The 21,038-nt window shown below is 34.3% G+C and overlaps 1 protein-coding gene across 2 annotated transcripts in view; it reads right to left on the reverse strand.

The window, feature by feature from the left end:
• Positions 1-21,038, reverse strand: part of Ntan1 (N-terminal amidohydrolase 1) — a 44,817-nt gene that overhangs the window by 19,084 nt on the left and 4,695 nt on the right. Inside the window, exon 2 of one of the 2 annotated variants that reach the window (XM_070316428.1) lies at positions 3,347-3,470. The gene's annotated coding sequence lies outside the window, so the exon portion shown is untranslated. Of the gene's footprint in view, positions 1-3,346; positions 3,474-21,038 lie in introns of both variants that reach the window. The other variant, XM_070316429.1, reaches the window with a different exon arrangement.

Raw genomic sequence — 21,038 nt, forward strand, 5'->3', positions numbered from 1 at the left:
CATTCTAGTGTTTTATCTTGTTATACAGAATGTTCCAGGTAATACAGTAATGTCTGTCATTTACAAATACTCACATTCTTTCTAACTTTTTTGAAATTTTCTAATATTCAATTTTAATATCTCTACATAATTAATTTTTAAATATTTTAATACAAAATTAAAATATTAATTAAAATATTTTATGTTAAAGCGTAAAACACATTTAAAATTGTACGAAGTATAACGTTTACCTATTTGCACGTATTAACATCCAAAGCTTAATTTTTAAAAAATTCCTCTTTTTTATCTATAGCTAAAAAATTTGTTATAGTGTCATTTGTAATAAAGAGAAATTTTCATAATTTCATATTCATCAAAAAGCCTGACTGGCAGGACATTTTAAATCTAAAGTATTCAGAAATAGATTAAATCACCATACATGTGATACTAAATGTATGCATCTTTCATTAAAATATTTATATAATATATCTAGAGATTAATTTGAGTTAATTGCAAAGTAGAGCGAAACGCATCAATTAAAAAAAAAACATTAAAGGGTTGAAAAATGACGATTACCGAGCCGGAAGTGCGCCAGGCAGTGAAAAATCGGCCGCCATCGCACTCGCAATAGTCGAGTATTCCGTCAACGATAAAACGATCTGACAGATGATGTCAACGTCGTTGCCCGGCGTCGTCGTTATCGCGACGGAAGATTTGATTTCTCGGTCGATTTCTTATTTCGCTTCCTCGTATTCCGCGTAAACATTGCGCCCGCTGCTGCTGTTCGCAACAATTTATCTGCTTTTCATTTCACGATACGAGTCGCGATCGACGCGAAATTTTCCACTGTCTGTTGCGGAGGCTGCAATTGCCCCCCCCCCCCCTCCCGATATAAATAATGAAACATGATAAAAATATAGTTCTGTTGACGAACCCGTTATACTGATCGCTTAAAACATTTTCATTCATCGTGAAAAATTATTGTTAATTATTTTTAATTACCTAATAATTATTCTTAGCGACCAAAATTGTTTAACATTAAATTAAGTTAATGTATCTAGATTAGATAAAGTGTATATCTCGAAAATATTGTCTGAGAAAATGAAACACATAGTGAATGAGATTAATAATAAAATTCATACAGTGGCTAATTAAATGCATACATATATTCGAATTATATCCTTCTTTTCTGCAAAATATGTACATTATGCATAAATATTGACAAATATTTATGTCATATGTGTGAGTTTGGAAATTATTATGAAAATCAAGAGAGAGAAAAGCGAGTGAACCAGGAATCGGGTCCCGGAGGGTCGATTCGGATTTTCATACCGAAGGAGGTCTCTTCTACACACTGGGGACTATTAAATTTATGGCTCTCCCCTCGTCGAAGGGGGAGACGATAACATGCATAATAAGCGCATCCAGATAACGGGTGACGCATAAGTTACGGCCTCGCGATAAACGAGGCCCATGCATACCGTGGAAGGTTACCCTCAATGGTCGATGGTCGAAGGGCCACGGAGGTGCACCCAGAAAATTCTCTTGAAATTTTTATATCGCACTAAGATTAAATAGATCTCAGACGCATTTAAATAAGACGACGTTTTTCCCATTCACCAATTTAATTATATTCGTGTTGATATTAATTTAATAGTAATAATTTAATATATAATTGTATATATTTAATTAAAATAAAGGGTAATTATTAACTGCCTATATATAAAAATATTTGATGAAAAAATGTTATTTCATCCAAATTAAATTCAAAATTACGAATCAGTTTCGAATGAAAAAAGATACAATTAATTACATTATATTATCACGCCGATAAATATTATCCGAATCGATACAATTCAACTTTATATAAATATGTGCAAAAAATAAAATATATAATAAACTATACATCTTACTTTAATTAATATCATCTACTTTCGAGAACGGGAGTATTAATAATTACTCGATTTAATGCAATTTATCTTCTCGACGCATATATATCTAAGAAAAACATTCTCTCGCTTAATTTAATATGTGAATTATCAGCTTTACCCGTGTTTTGCGCGAATCCAACAAAGGACTGCGTCAACGTAATTTCTCATGCCGTATGTGTCGAGATACAATGATCAATTATTATTTATATGAATATACATTCACAACAACGACAAAGCAGTATAATACCGATAGATCCGGCAGCTTCGCGATATATTCAAACCGCGGAAAATAACAATTTTTTTTTATTTTTTTTATTTTTATGGCTTTGACGCAGTCTATTAGACTTTGTGCTCGCTGATCGTCGTCGCTATAAAAATAGTATTAAGTGTTGCAATATAATACCAGATTCTATCGTAAAAGTTGCTTACACACTTAAACTTCGGCGAAAGGGTATATGGCTGTTGTGCGATTAAATATGACGTTCTTGTATCACGATGTTTTCATCGAATGCACTCGTGCGGATGTAAAAGCAAGCAACTCGATCAAGCGGTAAAACGTTCACATTATCGATATTCCTACTCATTCAATGTGACGTAAGAACTGAATGTTAGTATTTAAGAGATTCGTGTAAATAATGATTATTATCTGAGATACGTAACCATGAAAAAATCATTAACTGTTAAATAATCGCTATCGAATTACTTTAGTCAGAGCAATTTTTTTTCTGATTATTTCTTTTTAAGAAGAAATAAAAAAAAAATATATATATATATATACTAAAACTAAATGAAAATGTGTCTTTTATATGCTGTCCTTCATTCGAAAATTAATTGTTAAATCTATAAATATATTTGGGAGAAAAAGATAATTATGGTATCATTAATAAATCTCCGTATATCTTTTTCCATGCCTAAGGATTAATGTCTCCATTTGAGCTAACGCGCTCCTCGCGAAAAAAGAGCGAGCAGATTATCGACGGCGACAATACCGAATTAGATATGTATCGGGATGAAATTCATGAGTGTCTCGTCGCACATCTTAATCGCGGAAGCCGAGTATGCACCTCTCTCTCTCTTTTTCTCTCTTTTTCGTCGAGATCGGTGTCTTCGCGAAGGCACTACTGCGCTTATCTTCATTCGCTATTGGAAACTATCGGGATAGAGGATAGAAGCGACTCCGACTCGCCGAACGATCCTGAAAAACGAGACCTGCTTGCCCCTCTCCCCTTTCCTTCTTCTTCATCCTTATCTCTTGTAGGTCTTCGTCTTCCGCCACGCGATTTATCTCGGAGCCCGTTTCACCGGTTTCCGACCGCTCTCTTATCCGCTTAATTTATTTCTCGTATCTCTTGAAATCTTAATAACGACGCGAATCCGATCTCGCGCAAGTGATGGTTCAAAATATGTATGTATAGGGAAAATCAGAGAGCACTTACCTTACGGATTTCTGCGGATGTCTGTCTCCTCAGGCGAATTGGCACGTTCCCGCCGCCATTGTCAACGGGCACATCTGCCTCTTTGGCCGTGCATCCGCCACGCTATCACGTGTTCGGCAGGATGCTGCTGAAACAGTGGACACATCGGAATGATTAGAAACATTAAGGAAAATTGCACATGTGTATATAGATTTTCATAATGTAAAACAGATCATCGAGTATAGAGCGAGTGATTTAACGTATCACTGTAATGTAATATGAGATTTTTTTTTTTTTATTACAGATGTGTATGTATATTTCGTGCTCTCCATCATATATCGTAAAAAATTGTAATGTACGATACAGAGAACTTGATATTATAATATAACTCACAATCGCAGTAGTTGACAAATGTCGCAATTACAAGAATCGTGTGGGAGCGATAAGCGAGATCGTATATCGTTTATCTCAAATCTGGTCGTCACCCAGTGGTCACAAGAGATAAATGTCGGCAATGAATAAATCTCTTCGATACTTTTATAGCTCGACATACACGCGCGTATCGAAAATATATTTATCACTGATTATTTGCTTCAGAACCAAGAGGGTGCCTTTTCTTATCTTGACATTTATATATTATTTTAGTTGTAAAAGTTTTGTTTGATTCGACTTAAAAAATCAACTATTTCGAGGATCTCGTAAAGATTACAGACTTATAATAGAATATTGTATCTCTCCCAAAGACGATGCATCAGCTGCCTTAAATTTCGACAGGTGCAAAATGCAATATGTTAATTAAAAATTTTTTATTCGGATAACTTCTCGAAAGAAAAGGTCAGTTAAAACATTTTAACAATTTAATTTACAACCAATGTTAATGTATTGTGTTTATTTCCGACTAATGTATCTTATACGTATATATATACATATATACATACTGATCTTATATCATTTATATTATCAAATATTTAATTGTGTATACATATCTTATAAATTCAATTCTTTTTATTGTTAAAATAATAATTTGATATTAAGGAATATACATAATTTTAAAAACAAAGATAATATATTTCTCTCTATATACGTATATTGCTATTTTGTAGTGAATATATTTTTATGTATAATATATTTCAATGGAAAATATATTTTTTAATATTTTAAATAAATGTCAGTATCATTTTTTAATAGCAAATATCTCTTGAAACAAAAGGGTATATAAAAAATTCACGGTGAAAAGTTTCTTTAAAAACCAAAGCGTTTATATATAATTCGAACATCCTCTTGCGTGTGTAAATATGCTAATTAAATTTCGTCTGCTTTGTGAATTTTGAGTGTTAAGGAAATCGTAAATTTGCCAAAATACTCGCGTGTCAAAAGTCGCACAAGCTGCATTCGAATATTTATCCCTTTTATCCAACTATATTTTAAGCTTGTCCTTATGGCGAATCGTTGAAATCATTTTAAATCCTTCGTTTTATATCGCTTTTTTGCTCGTACACCTGGTAAAGCTTGTTGTTTATCAAGAGTCCAATTCGCGTTAATTATTCTATGTGATTTCGCATACTGTTTCAATTTCTGATTCGGTGAATTAGCATTCAATAAAAAAAAAGAAATTTGAAAAAAGTAGCATTTTATTTATATTGCAGAATCTGTCAAAGAGATCTTGGTCTATGTAAGAATTGCTTATATCGGGTACTCGAATGAAACTCGACAGCAAAAAACTGAACAACGGAACGATGCGATTGAATTTGCATACAGTGACTGCAACTGACTGTCGGAATTTGCCGCTGTAATATTTATGAGATACGACTTCCTCCGATTGTTTGTAAGCAGCTACGTATAAGTAACACCGTCATCGTACGCTTACTGGTTCGTGTAAAAATTGTCGCAGAGAAAATTGATCTTAAAGTATGATTAAAATGTGATAATTTTAATGACACCCCGTAAATTATTCTGACTAAAAATGTGACAAAATGAAAATAAGAAATTAGATTCTTCGTATTAAATTGAACATGCAAATGAAAAGAAAGCAATGCATATTACATATCGCAAAAAATATCTAGAAATATCTAAAATTATGTAAGATATTATCATTTCTTTAATTTAGATAGTATAAAAAATCTGCACATTAAAAATTGTAAAATTCCTAATACTTATGTTGCTTCTAGAACGTAAAAATTTTTGCATCAAAGAAAAAATCGATTGTATATTATAATCAATAATTCTGACACATAATATTCGTATTGTTGACAAATAACATGTCGCCAAATGTGATAATTCAAACGAAGTTAATTAGAACCTGCAAAACGCGTTCGTGAATATTCCATGCACGATTCATTGATTATAGCGCCAATCGATACCTTTTACCCAAGTCTACGATCGGATGAATAATCACGTCCTTTATTTAGCGCCCGAGGACATGTTATTCGATTAATTTATAACTGGAACATAAGATTTAATTTCCATCGTCGATTATCGGCGCATACGCTTGCGGTATAGTCGGGTAAAAAAAAAAAAAAAATCTAGCCAGAATTGCGACATCACCGTTGATTAATGCGCACCGGAAAATTTACGTAAGCATTACGAACGAGCGGTATAATCGTAGCATCTCGCAATCGGCTTATATTAATAATGCATGCAGAAATATTGGAATCGTACGATTTTATATGGAAAATTTTTCTTCGCGTATCAAGATCGCTCTATTATATTTTTTAATCTTTCCAATGGCTAATTAAATTTTTTATTTTCGACATACTTTGAATCCATATTGCACATTTCTACAACAATGTTTGCTATTAATAGATTCTATTCTATCCTATTCTGTATTTTAAAAGATCAAAAAAATCATACTTAATTTTTACTGATAATACTTTAGGTTTTTAAAAGTCTTATTTGCATTTGGAACATATACGTATATATACATATAATAGAAATTTTGTTAAATTCTATTTTATTTCTGGACAAATAAAGCGATATTTGATATTATGATATTGCTAAAACTATTATTCAGATATGCAGATGGTTCTAATATTCAAAGAATATTTCTTCTTTTTTCTGATGCATCTGATTGAATCTTTTTGGTTAAATCTTCTTATTTATAGTCCTATCTTCCCGTTTGGTAAATTTTTCTAAATTATTCTTGTCCTTTATCGGGAAATTCGCCTCGACATTCTCGTTTATATCATTGGCAAAATATGCTCTGTTATTTAGGATTAAGGATCGTCGCACTAGTTGGTACAGCGGTGGCTGAGGTATTGCAGTTACACAAGGGCGCGCATAGGCAATGAAATACAAACAATACTTTCTTAACATGAGTACATCGGGCGTCGTAGAGCGACGTGCGCGCAGAAATGCACCTTCACTCGTAAACAATAATAACAATATTTGTGTCCGCGGCACACGTTAAAGATGCACACGTGCGTGCGTAGCCGTCCCTTTCGCTCGTCTATACGTACGTGTATCTATGTGAGTATATATGCAGTAACGTTGATAGCACACGGACTCAGATTTGCGTCCTTACAATTGCAACATATACGTGATCTGAAAATAAAACAAGTAACTAGCAAAAAAAAAAAAAAAAATCGCTTTATTCTCTGGTAACAAAATTATTGTTCCAAAGATAAGACATTGGACATGGCCAATGGATTAAAGGAAATGGGTAATTCAAGCGCGGGCGCCACTGGTGTCATTTACAGCACTCCGTGTGTGTGCGCGACACGCACACAGCGACGCGAACACGCACACAGCGCGACGAGCCGCATTCCACGAGTGGAACAACCGGTACACCACGATCCAGTGGCTCTCATCCAGCTCGACGGGCGGTGTCGTCTCTCGACAGGAGGAACGTTATGCAATGGACGAAGAAGTCAGTGGCCCGGCAAATTCGCGGAAGATGAGATGGCCCTTCCGGGTGTACCCCGTTCTTATTTTTCTCTTCCCTTTTCCTCGCATCCGTTCCTCCTCTCCGATACGTTCACGCGCGCAGTTGAAATCGAAAGTCGCGCGCGATCACGAAAAAAGGTCAAGCGGATCCCTTCAATTTTGCGGGCTTTTCTCCGAGAATGTTCTCGGGGACAATGTTGGGATACGATGGTCTATTTTTAATTGTAATCGCTGAATCACGAGCTTCTAAGTGAATGTATGATCGAGTTTTTGCTCAGAGATGTATCATCAGAAGAATAATATTATAGATACAATTCAATATAATCATATAAAGTGCAATGACTGCTTGACTGTGCAATAGTCGCAATGTTTAAAGAAGAAGATGACTAGCATATAGATCCAGCAAACATGCATCTTGTAAAAATGATGAGTGAGTATTGGGAGTTTATATCTTAACAATAAATAAATAGAATAAATTACATAATTTGTTTTTTATTTTTTATATGTTCACATTTCTTTTTTTACTTGATTTTATCGAATACGCATTTACGAACGTAAATAGAAAGAGGTAAAGATATAAAATAATAATGTTCGACTGGAAATTTACTTTGAATAAAGCTAAAACTATCGTACGCTCGAACTGTCAATTTCATTGACATTGAAAATATCTCGATAATTTTATTATTGAAAATGGCAAAAGTATTCGATAAATCAATATTGTCTATCGAAAAATTTAGCACATTGAGAGTCAATTTAACTTCTCAAAGATAGAGAAACTCTAGGATGAACACGCGGTTTTTTTAACAAATAAACTTCCAGCGAAAGCTTTAATCGATCCTAAAACTTTCTTACACCAATATATGACAATTATAACAGAGAATAAAAATTAAAATAAAATAAAAATTTGTCCAATAGATATTCTAGGGATCAAGATTCGCGATGGGACAATAAAATCACGAGCCAAGACAATTAAATTTATAGGCATATTTATCTCGATGATAATGTAACGGTATCCGCTGTCGAGAGGATAGACGGCGAGAATGCGGCAGCCGTGCATTATGGCAAAACGTAGAATGCGCCTGTCGTTTCTTTCGACATGGGATATATTCCGCGAATGCACGTGTCTACTATGTGTTTATCTTTCGAATGTTACCCGTTCGCGGAACTCGTTTATACATCTCGTTGCACGAGATATCTGTCGCATAGGATCTCGCTAGGAAATAATGTAGTCGATAATCAATGATTTAGAGCATTAATATTTTTTTTTTAAATCAAACAATTTATTTCACTTTTCCTTTTCTCATGAATTTAATTGTGATTTTATCAGAAATTGGTTTTACGAAAACATTGTATGATGACATTTTGTATATCTTTTCCCTTTTAAAGAGTGTAGTAAAATATGATATGAAAAGAGAGAGAGAGAGAGAGAGAGAGAGAGAGAGAGAGAGAGAGATCATCGCTTTCAAAATATTTGGTTGAGAGAGTAACGTTTACATTAATTTATATATAATACTAGAATAAGTAAAGTCTTTTTGTCTTCTTTATTGAAATAAATATTAAAATAAATATTAAATATTAAAAAAATATATATATATATATTAATATAATTAATAATATCAAAGGATCAATACTTGCTATAATTTGGCATCCAACTAGCGATATTTATCTATTCCGTTGCAAATAGTGAGGTCTATATCGTGTAATAAAAAAATGTGCAGCATCCATCGCATGGGATTCTATCGAATATAACCCTTTTGGTTGATTTACAGCCGGCGACGAACGCGCGTTAAAATTATCGTCCGAAACTCCAGCAAACGCCGAGGTCCCGCCCTAATTTCCAATTCCACGGGCCTCTCACTCTCTTCGCGGAGAAATTACTTCGGGGACACCCGGTGCATCTAAATTTCTGGCTTGGCCGTGCTTCGGGCTAGGCCTGAACCTGAGTTTCTGATTTATGTAGGCCCCCGGGGGGAGTCCAGTTGCCAGGTCTCTCTCCCAATACACACATATATATATACACATCCACGTGCATCACTCGCATATATACCAGTACGAAGCGCACTCGGCTCGTATATATAATATATACATACACTCAACTTGTGTACACACACACACACACACACACACACACACACACACACACACACACACACACACACACACACACATACATAGTATGGAGTCTACCGGAGCATCCAGTACACGTACTGACGTTTGTGAGATCGCGCGTGGGTGCGGATTTCTATACGCGGATTTTTTACCCGCGGGATGGATGCACTCGCAATGGCCACTCGTTTGTCCCTCATGAGAAATGAAAATCATTGCCGAGGTCATTCGAAATTAATGATCTTCATCGAGCAGTATTTAATATAGCTAGTTAAATCGCGATACAATGGCGGTAATAATTAATCGTTGAAATTTTACGTTAAAAGATCTGTACGCTACGTGTCAACACAATCGTGAAAAAATAAGCTATGTGTACGAGCTATACAACCAAATGAAAATATTAAGATGAATATATTCTGGAAAAAAATATATATTAAAATGAAATAATGTATATAAAATTTATTCAAAGCATTCTCCATAATATTTTGTTAGCATTTTTTCTATATTAAAGATAATTTAATCGAGAAAACTTTTTCCTTTTTTATGTTTTAATATAACAAATTCTTTTGCAATAGCAAATAGTTATATATTTATTTTATTTCCCTTTCTAAAAAAGGCATGAAACCTCGAACTCAAATATATCGAAGCATCGAAGCCTCTTTTCCGCGATGCTGATTGGCTGTCTCGCTTGTGCGCTGCGACTTCTTGCTTCATTCGTGTTATTTGCAACTGTCAAATTATGTGAATTTTGACAATGTGACAATTTGTGAAAGAAAAAGTTAAAGTTAGGAAAGAAAAGTTAAAAAAATTGGGAAATGTCCACTAATAAAAGCGCGCGCCTGTATTGTATGTAGTCAACGCAAAAAATACACCGCTATTAATTAAATATTAAAATCAAAAGCTTAAATTAGATGTAGTGCGATATAAACCAATACAACGTATCAAATATTATTGATACTAATACATATACTGTTCAAATTAAATTGATTATCGCATAAAAATAGAAAGTTTTATATAGATGATATATAATATCGAAAAATAAACGATCTTATCCATCTCGTTTTAAAGATAGCGTATACACATATAAACATATAATGCACATGTTGCAGTATCACAAAGTGTAAGACATGATTACACTTATGCCTCTTCACGCGGCGAATTGCAACGTGAAATTATAGGTACGCGAAGTTTATACAATAAAGATTAATGCATACGATACGAACTCTTGCGGTAACTCCCGAGCGAGCCTTGCACACTTAAGATAGGATAGTTTAAACGCGATTTACTATAATATATACAGGATGCACTTACAACTTGTGTATCGCGCAGGTGTGTATCGTAGCCCTGAAAAATTAGTGGCTTAAATGGCGAAATTCACAGGCCAGTGAATAATTAAAGTTGCAATTGCGTTCTATGTCCTACTTTACCTACGTACCTAGTTTGCGTATGCTACAAACAAGGCCATTCGAGACATCTAAGTTTCCAGTCAAATGTCGAATGTGTACACGTGATTACACAGTAAGCGTTTCCAATAATAAATATTCAATTAAGAATACACAATTAAAAATATAATTATATATACTATATTCAAAAGCGATTATTTACAAATGCTTATGTGTTGAAAATAATATAATTTATTATTAATAGAATTTATGGTTCATAAAATACAATACATATCTCTCTCTTTTTTTCAAAATCATGTAACATATGAGAAAATGCGATTAAACTTGGCTATTCCGTAATTTTATCTTATTTACATTGTTCAACTCTGCATCATACGAATCACGTGACTTTCACCAATGTACACCGACATACAGCACATCCAGGTATTATATATTTTTTAACCTTGATCTGCATTCCGCGTGGATTCTCTGTCTGCGCGCGCGCATCGCATCAATGTAACAATTTCCACGTGGCACGCACACACATGGGTACTCTGACAGTTCAAGGAGCCGTGTTAGAGAGCCCCGTGTCTATGAGAGTAAATGAAACCGCTGCATTCTATTTCGTACCAAAGGCATTTAATCGGAATGATAGTTACATAGCTTTCCACCACATCTTGAAGTTACTTTATTTATTTGCTTTATAGTACGATCCAATATATATTTACAAATCATAAATTACGAAGAAAAAGGGATGATGATTTTTGTAATATATTGTATAGTCAAATTAGAAAAATCTCTGACTTCATTAGAGAAAAGTAAATAAGTAGGAGTTTCGATCATTTAAAAGCGCAAAATAATTAATCAAAGTAAAATTAAATAAATTAAAATTAAATCAACGAAATATTTGCACAATCTAAAGGCATAACAAATTCAAGTAAACACAATTACTAAGAAAAACAATGTTTCATTAAACAAATTTTTCAAACGAATAAAACCCTTCAATAAATATGATCGCGATTGAAATATATCGAGTTTCGTTTCTTCTACGAAAAGATTTTAGTAATCAACATCGGGATATACAATATAATGTGGCAATTTGTTCTAGCTAATAAAATCTAGTGCTATACAGTCGTACAGTTTATACATATTGACTATTCACTACACTGAGATTTCGCTAAAGGATACGTTTATGCGCGGATACATAGTCGTTTCTTTTGCATGCTCTACGTTACATACATGGGAGAGAAGCTCTCTCTTTCTTGTGCCTTCTCGATGTATAAGTTTCTCTCTCTCTCTCTCTCTCTCTCTCTCTCTCTCTCTCTCTCTCTGCGCCTCGATTCCTCGTAAACCAACCGGATTAACCTAGTCTAAAGTAGAATCCCTTGATATGCCAAATACGGGTCGTGGAAATCGTTACACGAGATTCCGTGCATTACGCTTAAAATTCCGAATTCAGTTGCAAATAACGTAAATTGCTTGCGATAGCCGATGGTTCGAAAATTTCTAACGATCTTCTCGAGAATATAGAGATCTCGCGTGATTAAGCGGCATTTATCGCGATACAAAGCTGGAAGAAAACTAAGGATCTTGAAAGAAATGAGTCGAAAAATAAAAGACACAAGATGTCTTAATATTGGTATAGAAAATAGCTATTTATGATAAAATTTAAAGTCAAAAATAACCCACCAAGATATCGAAACAATTTTTTAATAAGTCTCGTATAATAAAAAATTTTTGAATAAAATTTCAATTATTGAACTCTCATATAATTCGGTAAAATATACCAACTATACATATATTTTTTACAGACATGCGACTATTAGAAGTTTAAAAATTGTTGAAGCTGTTTAAATTTTATGATGCATCGACGGCGGAAAATTTTCAAAAGCCAAAAGGACGAATTCTCTCGCGGCATCAGTAAATCCGTCATATTTGCAACGTACAAAAAGACACGCATGCACGCTGTACTTACTTCGTCAAATTCATCGAAATATCGTCGTTTTTATCTTCGATCACGACACGTTAATCGATCTTCGTGAGCAAGCAAGTAGAGAGAAACACGAGTCTCTACCCGCAATCGTAATGTTATCGAAAGCCTTTATCTAAGAACCTGTCAATTGCCACAAAGTAGCATATGATATACACGCGAGCATATTCGAATTGCGACGTGCGCATAAAGAACCAATCATTAGAAACGATTAAAGGATGGAGATTCGTCTTGAACCGTTTTAGACAGACAATCGTGAAAAATATTATAGAGTATTTATTTGCATCCTAAATAATAAAATGCCAGATAAATCCAATTATCTTTCTTTTATGAAAAAAAGGGAGTGTCAAAAACTAGTTCCATTAATTGAAAAATATATGCAATAAAACAAGGCAATAAATATGAAAGAGAACAAAATTCATTTTCCGACAAATTAATAAAAAGATTTCTAATGTAAAGTAACATGAGATTTGAAGATGTTTGTTAATTTATGCTAAAAAGATTGATAGATAAATTTATCAAAACGAAACCTTTGCGTTTCCTTTATACTTGTCTTCTTTTCTATAATTACGTGAAATTTATCGTATTGTCTTAATTTAAAAATTAATTTCCCATATCTTCTTCATATTTTACGACATTTTGTTTCCTGTCACAATCGTAGATGCGAGGTGACGTCTAGAGTCAGAGTTGCTTGCGATTACTCGGCACGGTAGCTTATCCCATTGCGCTTCCGAGTACATTCAATACCTCGAGAAAAAGAGAGACGTTCGCTCACACGCCGATCAAAGTGATCGGGGTCTGTGAAATATACGGCAATTCACGATGCCGGCGTAATAGACAAGGAGGAAGTGATGGAGCTTGTCATATCAAATTGAAACGTTACGGGAAACGATGGCGTACGGTTGAGAGAGAAGCTGAGGGTTTGCTATTGCAGGTGAACTAGCGAGAGAGGTTAACACCCTCTCTTTAATAGCGTTTTAACTCAGTTTAAGCCCGATTGATTTAAGAGAATTTAAAGCGCCGGGGGAAAGAGAAAAAGAGAGAAAGAGAGAGAGCTCGTTCTCTCGTTGGTGCAAGAGACCCCCTGATCGAGGGCGTTCCACGTGGTTTAATCCTCTTTCGCTTTCGCGTGTATGTCTGCAGTTCATTGAAATTCCGACTTGGAAAAATGTACGGGAGAGAAACGGAAGAAGGCGCTCGCTCGTGATTTTATAATAGTTTGTATTTTGCCCATATTAAAATATAATAATATTTATTAATACATAGTAAGAAATCGAAAACCAATGTATCACGAATTTGAATCTGTTTGAGAAGAAGTTGATTTCAATTTTTTCCATATATTAAAATTGTTACGATACATTTCTCTCTCTTTTTCTCTCCAAGGTAATATCTTAATACAATATAATGCTTCTTAATTATTAATAATAATTAATAATTATTTTTAATAATTATTAATAATAAATATTTTAAATAATAATTAATAATTATCTGTAATAATTATTTTTAATAATTATTTCTAATAATTATTTTATTAATTATTTTTCTTCTTAAGTATTCTCAAGATGGGCTTCGATAAGTCACGACGAGACGCGATAAAAGCGAAATACTGCTAAAAACGAATTCATTCATTTATAAAGCTTTATAAATGACGAGCTTTATACAAGTACTACGATTTAACAAAATGGCGTAGATATAAAATAATATTGTTACATTATACAGTCTCTCGTTTCACTCGATTCGTTAGATTTTCAATTCGTGAGATTTCAATTCCGCGAATCGTATAAAAACTTTAATTTCTCTTTGACTGTAGATTTCATGCGACTTTCTTTCCTACTTCTCAGATGTCTAACAAATGTTTCGGTGTACTTCTTACAGTAATATCGCAAATTAAAATTAAAATATGTGCATGCATGTGTAAGAGATTATATCGCATCCAAATGACAAGAAAGTTGATAATTTTTTAGGATGCTGATAAGAATACTGTACGATAGTGAAAAAATTCGTTATTGCTCGGTGAGACTTATCCTTCCAGCATTTCATGTTGACCCGGTTTAGATAAAATTCAAAAATTCGCACCTCTCCCTTGCTCGCGAACGTCTGTCTTCCGTTAAGAAACGTCAGGCAGGAATAGTCCAAAGTCGTGGGAAACTCTCCAAGCGAGCATCGAGTATGGGAATAGGAGGTATTGGTTATAATTCTATACTACGGTTCGGTTAAGTACCTTCCGATTAAAGTCGGCGGCCACGTGAAAGTATACAGTTATGTCTGCAGAGGCGTCCATATATGTATGCTATAAATTTATGCCGGTAAGAGAGAGAGAGAGAGAGAGAGAGAGAGAGAGAGAGAGAGAGAGAGAACACTGTCGTAATTGAAAAAGTAAAATCGCCTAGAAATTTAAACGACGTATTTCTACAATATATCGACTCGAAAAATCGATGTAAGTATAAAAAAAAAAATAAAAAAAAAAATAAAAAAAAAGTGAAAGTAGTTATGTATCATAGAGATTCCATGAAAAATCAAATTCTATGGACATCGAAGAAATTATATAAAAAAAAGAAAAATTTATTCAAAACATAAATATCTGCAGTGTAATAATTATTATGGCGACTGTTAAACATATCGTTTGAACGACGATGAAGATAATTTTCTCCACATTGGAGGTATTTTTTCGTCACTTTTCACGAATATCGATGCACTTGAATCGCGCACGATTGCGTAATTTTCGCGATGCACCTGTAATTTTCGCGAGACGTACCGCGTTCATTGTAGAAGCAGCTTTGCGAGCGTTTCATCGAAACGTTCCACAAGGAGGCGGCAGGATAATGACGTTCCCGGAACATCTCGAATCCTTGCACCGTCCAGCAGCGGCGTGATTTACACCCGTGCGAGTGTGTAACGGCGGTTCTCGGGTGGATTCGAATTACAATTACCGGTCCGTTTCGGGCGAGATAAAGCGGCGCGTTTGCACGTAACACATCATCGAGAATGGACGCGTCAGACAATGATAGAGGTCTATCGGGCGCGCGTTCTTTCGCTATTTTCGCGCATCGCGCAGCGTATGTTTACCGCTTACAATGCGCAGATTTGTAACGACCACGATAGTTTCTACACGATCGGGAAGATACCTGTCCGTTTAACATTTTTCCAAATGTTACACAAGAGTCTCGTTACGGGAAATTAGATGCATATAGCGCATATAACTGCATCAGACCTTAGAGTACCGTAGAGTGTAAGTGCATCTCGTGCACTTCGGATTAGTTTCTTTAAGCGTCAAAAATAAAAATATAAAAATATAAAAAAGTTAAAATAAATATAGAATGTTTCGATTCAAATTCCGACGTTGAAATCTTATCAAAATTCTTAAAAGTTAAAAAAGAGAGAAAATAATTGTTTGTCTTAAAAAAGATATATGTAATTAGATTTTTTTTTTTTATACTCTCAAAGTTAAATTTTTCTTCCCTCATTTTATTATTTTCATTTAGATAAATATTTATATTGGAAACATAACACTTTTTGAGTTCAATAAAAAAAATTTTTAACCATAAAAAATATCTTCATCTGTCTCTTTTCCAATTCGAGATATAGATAAAACGGGAGTTTCTCGAAAATCGGAGGAAGATAGTCACGATGTTCCCTCTGAGTGTCCGTGGACAATGTTATTTGAGAGTCGCTGCTCGCATGAGTTTCATTAATCCGACCGCGCCTGGAGCCTCGTCTTGTATCGTGTCTACGTGTGCACCGTCTCGCACGTTTGCCGCGGACATGCGCGCGTGTGTGCGCATGCTCTTAAATATATACGACACGGGCGCTGGCTCTGACTTTGCATACACGCGTGTGCGCACGCGCGCGCGCGCGTGAGCTAGCAACCCGGTTCATTACCGTCCCGGGTGTACAAGCGCATGCAAGAAACCCGTGCGCACGTGGACAGACTCTACGTACGGACGAATAAAAACATGATCGCGCGCGCAGAGTAGAAGTGAATGCTCGAATAAAAACACGATTGTACAGGGTGATCGGAAAGTAATAGCCACTTGATGAGAGTTCGGAGGATCCCGCGAGCTCGCCGAGGAACCGTTTTATTATCCTCGTGATTCCAAATTGTAATTTAATCCGACACTCGCGCCTCATCTCGCCGTTGGTTTATAAAAAAACGATAAATGCAGAATGTTTAAGAATTTTTCTCATTGAAAATTATAAAATAATTTATATAAGGTGGATAAATCAGGAAATCATATAATTCAGGCCGATTAAGCACTCTTAAGATCCTAACCGGTTTGGCATACGTTTATGAGAACAATCGTAAATCAATTTGAAAGATTGAACTTTTGACAAACGCCTATGGGTGGCCAGCGGGGTTAGGTCAACATTGAATCACGCGGAAAATAATGACAATTTGTAAATGAACGCCGATTAACGGCAGCGCGATGAATATTTTCTTTTTCATATTATACGCGATCTACCTCCTCTCGACGCCTGCTTCATCGCGTAATTATCAGTCAGAATGTAATGCCAGAGAACGATAAATCAATTTCTTTTTATAATCGCTGCTATCCAATTTTCATATAATTTTCCGAGAACCTATAGGTTCGTAAAATAATTCCGGTCAATATAAAAAATTTTCCAATTGACCTTCCCTCCCCCCTCCTTTTAATCTCCTATAACTAAAAGTTCGACATAACGTTTATCTAACGTGCACCTTTTAGAATTTGAAAATGTTAATTTTGAAATCGAGAAATAGAAATTGCTATAATTTGAATTTAATTTTCTTAGAAGAAAAAAAGCTTCTTTTCAAATTGTTCATATATGTATAATATGAAATAATTATGAATATTTTAATTACAAAAAAAAATTCATTAACCATATTATATCGCTTCAATTTTAGCATAATTTCAAGTCAAATTAACATTAAATATAAATTAGTTATTAATCTAATTGTAAGTTATGTGCGAAAACGAACGAGGCCTACACAATCGTCGGATTGCCGATGTTAATTTTTAGAATGATGAGTATCATTTGTTAACGTCAATCATCGTAATATCCGCGTTTACCGGATCGATCAATAAAACAATAAAGATATTTACCATCATGTGGATATTAGAAGAAAGTTAATTCTGATCAAGTGTCAGATTAAATCGTATACACATCGTCAGATATAAATAAATTGTAATTGTTATAAAATAATAAAAAATAATAATAAAACATTAAATGCTTATTTTTACCTCTACGTTTTCTCATTGTAATACTTAAACATTTTAATACTCGCCAGTGTTTTTATTCATTAACGTTAGATTCTCAATGTTAAAAATTTCCGACAATTATATCAAGCTTTTAAGTAAATCATGTATAATTAGTACTCGACTATTTTTTTTTTTTTTAATTCAGTATTTAAAGATATTACAGATTTGTAAGTAGAATTAAATTTACAACGTTGAAGAAGAGACGCGAAGGTTAATAAGCACATCTTGCACGATCCTGACGTTGTTTCACGTCGATCCATTCTCATAATCTAAGAATTTCTCCGATCAGAAATTCCGATGATCGTGACCGCAATCGTTGCTTTTCTCTCGGAGCGCTTTCTCATAGAAGACGCGACGGAACGAGGGGAGAAATGGAGAACCGCGTAGAGAGATGCACACCCACCGGGGTTCAAGCACCGCTGCCGCCGCGCGGTACCGGCGTCGTTACTCGTGTGTCTTTTATTTATAGGATGGTGATGTGCGCAAAAATGAAAAAAGGCAACGTGGGATTAATCAACGACATTCTTAATATTCGCCGCGGGCGATGACGGAAGTTTTCAGGATTGCTACAACGGCCGCACGGTTTCATGCGATGCGTGCGTACGTATCGAAGAAATCTCGCAATCTCGTGCGCATCGTCGAGCGAATAAATTTGCCGACGAAATGCGAGATAAGGCGATTTAGCTTTATTAATTAAACAGCATTAACGTTGAGAGTCCCGTTTGTCATAATAAATTCTTGTTTCTTTCATATTATCTTTTACAAGCAGAGGGATAATTTTACTACCCATTAATATATGTAAACACAAAGAGATTATTTCAAGTTAAATTATTCTGGGAAATATAGATTCAATAATCTTAATTAAATAAATTTTTTTAATATTTCTGAGTCCTTATCTTTGGAATAAAATGTGGGACGATAATTTTTTATCATAATATCAAAAATCAAAAATTTATCGAAAGAGAGAGAGAGAGAGAGAGAGAGAGAGAGAGAGAGAGAGATCTATTATAAATAAATATAACGGAATAGTAGATTTGAATAATATAATTAAAAATAAATTTATAAAAATATAAACGATGATGCGATAATCCTGAGAAAAGAAAGAAATTTATAATAAATTTTTAAATTGTAACAATTTTTTCTTCTAAATGCTTAATTTTGATTTTAAAAACAATAATGGCGAATGAAGTCGATATCGATGTAGGACATTATTAAACATTGTCTTTGCAATATACTCATAGCGGAACGAAATTAATAGCGAGTCGCAAATAGTAAAGCAAACGTAGCGGGCAACTCTGGGGAAAAAATGCTAATCGCGGAAGTGCATCGCGGGCCATACGATCGATCCGATCCACGCTAATTAACTGTCAAATTAACACGAGTTATCGTCCTCTCGAGAGGGCGATGAGAAAAAGGACCTAACCCTGACTATATGCTATCGCGCATGTTCACTATTGAGATTTATTATGAACGTGCGTTGCCCTCCATATATTTGCATTAAATTTCTTTAATAATCGTTTTTCGGCTAAATAAAAATTCAATTAAAAATATATACTACCCATTATATGGTATATGTATATATAAAGTTCATGCATAAATATATTTTATATTATCTCGTTCTTTGCATTTATAAAATATGGCACATATTTTGCGAGAATATTTTACATTTTATATTGCCGTAACTTATCTGCATTACCTGTATAAATAATGTGCAAAAAACAGCGCGCGCATTAGCCTCTTAAAGATGCTTGAGGGGAAATAGCACAAGGAACTGCGGATATAACGTACGAAAAGAAGCAGTTACCTTGGTTACCAATACGAATGATAGATGTTATTAAAAAAAAAAAATAGCAACCGCAACGCTATTTTTTATGCAACATTCAATTACAGCGATTGTGTATCACTCGACTGTGCGCATTCGTTCATGTTATTATAATGCGAATTTATGCAATATTCGCGCGACATACATTTAATTCACCAGTGCAAAAGAGTAATGAAATCAAATTGTGTTTGATATTTTAAAAACACATAATACTTGTAATAAAATAATATAATTGTTTTATAATAAATAATATAATATAATAATATAATAGTTTTATAATAAAATATCTTTTTTATAATAAATGCGAAGCGGTTTAGATCGAAAATTTATTTTATAACTTAATAGCCAAGATATTTATAAAGATTTATTATTGCGTTAGTCATTAAGGATATACGGAAGAGAAAATTCTTGCGATTTAAAAATCCGTTACAAACTTTTATAAATCTGTTTCACTCTGTAAAAATTCGAATTGCTGTCAAAATACAGTGAGATCAATTGTTTTTATAAACAAGAAAAACGAGACATATATATATATATACTGTTAATGATGATGGAAGACATTAATCCAAAAGACGAAATAACACAGCGTGTGGCGTGTGTATATTTGTGTCTATGTAAAAGGAGATGATAATAAAAAATACTGCGATTACAGTGCGCAGTGTCCCATCGCGCGGTCTTAAAACAAACGTCTCCGCAATTGCAAAATTCCGCATCGCAACGTAACGAGATTAACCCGCGCCATCCATTGCCGATCCTAATGACGGACACTTTTTTTCTAATCATTCGTCCGAGGAATGCTCATTATTTCGCAATTCCTCAGATACCAAGGCGTGCACTTAAGCTGCGCGCAATTATTGGCACGATACCGTTCGCGTCGGATTTGCACGCGTGTCGGATGCATTTTCTCGCGAGGCAAAAAAGCAAACTCGGCGCATACTCGGAAACGCACGGCCGGTCGTCAGTTATTCAAACTGCTGAAGAAGACGCTATTCAAACTTCATGTCCTACGTGATCATAATCACAGAGATCGTAACGAGACTTATCCCGGCTTTGCCGGATGAATCAGAATTGCGTGGCACTAAAAATGGCAAGTACACGTCGGTTCCCAGATTCTTCAAATTTTTGTAAATTACACTCGTATTCCTTTTATATGATTTTCAATCATAATTATAATACGAAAATATTGCACACAGCGATGAAAATCTACGACTCGCTATTAATTCCGATATGTTGTAAAGTACATTGAATTCATTTGCAACTTAGAAGAAGGATCAAAATTAAAATCAAAATTAAA

Source organism: Polyergus mexicanus, unplaced genomic scaffold (assembly GCF_030449975.1).
Source record: "Polyergus mexicanus isolate NDT 795.1 unplaced genomic scaffold, iyPolMexi1.0 SCAF_3, whole genome shotgun sequence".
Taxonomy (NCBI): domain Eukaryota; kingdom Metazoa; phylum Arthropoda; class Insecta; order Hymenoptera; family Formicidae; genus Polyergus; species Polyergus mexicanus.